Genomic DNA, 3,821 nt, shown 5'->3' with positions numbered 1-3,821 from the left:
ACATACCGAAATACCGGACTTACCATACCAAAAAAATACCGTAAATACCGATTTTTCGGTAGGACGGAGGGAGTAATATGCATAATGTTAGTCTCACAGCCACGAATCACCCGTGCCAGCAGTGGTGGGGAATGTAGACCATCTCCGACCAGTGGAGGCGATATAACATGGAGTACCACACAAGAAATATTTATATAGATATAGATATAAAAACTTAATCATTGTTGTAAATATAAATGCAGTACAATTTGACCTAAGATGCTATATATAGTGCCACGCGTCGCTTAGAATTTCACCGTTTGACAGATTGGATGATTATGTCGTCGGTGCAATCATAACCTTTCGGAGTTGATAAAGAATTAAAAAAAGAGTAAAAAAGAGATAAAGACAGAGATGGTAGTAATTATTTTTATACACGGAAAAATAGTTTTAAAAAAGAATATACTAGTGGATTAGTAATTACCACCTCTGTCCCTGAAAATTTGATACGTATTACCATTTTGATCCGTCTTTGAAAATTTGATACACTTCACTTTTACCATTTTTAGTAGTGGATCTCATATTCCACTAACTTATTCCTACTCACATTTTATTATAAAACTAATACTTTAAAAGTAGGACCCACATCCCACCAACTTTTTCTAACTCACTTTCAATTACATTTCTTAAAACTCGTGTCGGGTCAAAGTGTAGCAAATTTTGGGGATGGAGGTAGTAGTATCGTGGTGGTCGGCCGATGGTGTTCCGCTCGAACTCCTTGATTGTGGGGGCTAAGTTTTTCATGGTATCGTCGTATACATAAGGGATCTTGTCGAGCCAGGTGGTGGCATCGGCGGCGGAAGCCGGGAGGAGGTTGCGGCAGAGCTCCTCGTGGACGGTGATGGTGTTGTGGTAGTGGTAGTACCGGATTTTGTTCTCTGTTTTGTGGAGAGTCCCGCCGGCCACATTCTCCGACATGTGGACGCCGGTGGCGTAGGCGTTTTTAGCTTAAATCGCGTATTTCCGATCTCGCCTTATTCTGCTTCTCGAGTCTCTGAATTGAAACTTCTCGAACCCCCATTCCCTGTGTAAATTATTTTTGAAAATCAAACTGGAATTTATTAGATGATTTAATAGTTCGTACGTACCTTGAATAGTCTCGAGGTGGATCATTTAAGCAGAGTGAGCTGGACATTGCATTCTGCTCAATGGTGAACTGTGTGTTATTGGAGAAATCCTTCAACACCGACTCCAGAGTGGTGCCGTCGGGGAGATGAATATACTCGTCAACATCGAAATAGAAAGTCCAGTTGGCGGCGTGGCGGTGGCGGTGGAGGCAATCGTTCACTACCAAAAACTGGTTGTAGTAGCAGCCGTCGTACTCCGCCTGGGCCCTAATATCCTGCAGCGTCACCCTCCCCGCCCTAATCCAGGGCTCCAGCACCGCCGCCGACACCCCGCCGGCGTCGTGTAACACGAAATGCGATTTCGGTCCGAAGAACCACGCGTGGTACGCCATCCACTCCCGCATTCTGCTGGCGCTCAGCTTCCCGTACAGCGATGAACCGCAGTAGAGGTAATCGTACTTATACGGCGGTTTGTAATCCGACTCGTTGTAGCCTCCCGCCGCCTCCTCCAGCGCGGGGACTCGGCGTAGTAAGCGTAGATGATGAGCTTGCAGCCGCTGTTGTCGGCGTTTGGGTTTTGCGCGAATGTGCAATTGACGACGACGACCGTGTAGACTCGGCCGTAGCCCCAATCAGGAAGCATTTTATAGGCCTTGGCTCGAATTGAGGCGTTGCCGTTGTTGCTGGGTACCCACTCGCATTTGTACCAGGGCTTGCCGAACACGTGCGTGGGCTTCGACGCCAGCCCAACCACCGCGAACGTGGCCGGGCCGCCGCGGTACGCGCCCATTTGGACGAAGAGAGCTGCCGCGCTGCCGTAAGCTTCGAATATGCGCTTGTTGGGATCCGATCTTGATCTTATCGGTGGAGACGCAGCCGCGCAGCCGGTGCTGGAGAGGATGTTGTCGTAGTAGGGCTGGAGATTCCATACGACGACGACGAGAGCGAGGCCGAGCAATGTGGCGAGGAAGGACTTGGTCTCGAAGCAGAGGAAGGTCTTGGCGGTGGCGATGGGAGGCAGAGCTCCGTCCTTCTTCATTGAGACAGTCAGACAGGAGTGTTGTTTGATATTGACCACCGACCAAAAGTAGCTTCGCGTTGCGACTGAAAGTGATCATCTGTAATGTAGTAATGAATATACATTCATCGTTTATTATTTTATTATTTTCTTTATTCGGTGATATCTATGCCCCTGGATCTCCTATTATTTACTGAAATACACTTTTTTCTCTCCTTTTTTCAGTTAAATTTCTTTTCAAATAGGATTGAGGACTCTAATTTCTCAACACATTGAGACAAAATTATGGTGGAAAAGACCTTTTTTCGCTGGAGATGGTGCGGATTCTGAGACCGACGGAAGCTTTCCATCGGTATGATACTGTACTTTAAATACAATGATCAAACATGCATATTAATGACTGTTTTTAATTTAACTTCTTAGGATCTTATTTGAGTCGTTCTGATCCCAAAATAAATTTTAATACTACTACGTACGTCCAAACAAGTGAATGTGAATCACTCATTTTTTGGAGGAATTGAGGAATCAAAAGTATGGTTATTCTATTCAAGAGGTCAATTCAAGGTGATGCAGAGTGACAAATTTTTAAGTAAATAAATTTGACAACTTGACATCAAGATTAGAGGTTTAGTTAAAATTGATCAAAATATAGAAGAGAAAATAAGGTTTCGAGTTAGTCATCAATGTTTTGCGGAGTAGATGTTTCTTAACAACTACTAGTAGGGCGCCGCCTAGAATCCTTATCCGTCCATGAGGTCACGTGTTCGATTCTCAATGGAGACAACTCTGTGGAATTAATTTCCATGGAGGTGTTGTTGCCTTAGCGTCCATGCGCTTGGGTGTGCTGCTCGCCAGCCTTCGGCTCGCGTCTCTCGCCAGCCCTCGGGCCTGCGTCTTTTGGGCCTCCGGGCCCGTGTCTCTCGCCGGCCTTCGGGCCCGCGTCTTTCGGGCCTCCGGGCCCGTGTCTCTCGCCGGCCTTCGGGCCCGCGTCTTTCGGGCTTTCGGGCCCGTGTCTATCGCCGGCCTTCGAGCCCGCGTCTTTCGGGTCTCCGGGCCCGGTGTCTTAACAGGCCTCGGCCCGGAATCATGCTCCGTGCATGTGCTCCCCGTCGGGCCTTCGGGCCCTTCGACGTTCCATCGGGCCTCCGGGCCCGGTGCCTTAACGGGCCCCGGCCCGGAATCATGCCTCGTGCATGTGCTTCACGTCGGGCCATGTGCCTTCAGTGTCCCGCATCGGGCCTTCAGGGTTCGGGCTTGGTGCCTTAACGGGCCTCGGCCCGGAAATCATGTCTCGTGCATGTGCTACTCGTCGGGCCTTCGTGCTCTTCGGTGTCTCCGATTGGGCCTTCGGGCCCGGTACCTTAACGGGCCTCGGCCCGAAATCATGCCTCGTGCATGTGCCTCCTTGGAACAACTCTTCGTGCATGGGCTTTCGGGCCTTCGGGCCCACCGTAGAACATGCCGGAGAGGGGTATCAATCTCCGGGATTCTCTAACGTGCATGGACACGTGGTGGTACGGGCCCACCATAGAACATGCTGGAGGATATTCTCAGGGAGTGTGCGTGTGTGTGTCCCGCGATAGTCGAAACATGGCTCCCAAAAAATCCTACGACACGGGCTCCTTAGTGGGCCTGTACCGATTAGGGTTTCTGGAGTAAGGGGCCCTACGGGGTGGGCCTGTGCGACTATAAATATC

The 3,821-nt window shown here is 49.3% G+C and overlaps 1 long non-coding RNA gene and 1 pseudogene across 1 annotated transcript; one reads left to right on the top strand and one right to left on the bottom strand.

The window, feature by feature from the left end:
• Positions 1-424: 424 nt before the first annotated feature.
• On the bottom strand, positions 425-2,216 carry LOC125211540 (annotated as a pseudogene).
• On the top strand, positions 2,153-2,554 carry LOC125211547. The gene is made up of 2 exons (XR_007174539.1): positions 2,153-2,226; positions 2,350-2,554. It is a non-coding gene; the product is annotated as an uncharacterized LOC125211547 (long non-coding RNA).
• Positions 2,555-3,821: the final 1,267 nt, after the last annotated feature.

Source organism: Salvia hispanica, chromosome 1 (genome assembly GCF_023119035.1).
Source record: "Salvia hispanica cultivar TCC Black 2014 chromosome 1, UniMelb_Shisp_WGS_1.0, whole genome shotgun sequence".
NCBI classification, from domain to species: domain Eukaryota; kingdom Viridiplantae; phylum Streptophyta; class Magnoliopsida; order Lamiales; family Lamiaceae; genus Salvia; species Salvia hispanica.
The sequence above is the reverse complement of the archived record's forward strand: the minus strand, read 5'-3'. Positions and strand labels throughout refer to the sequence as shown.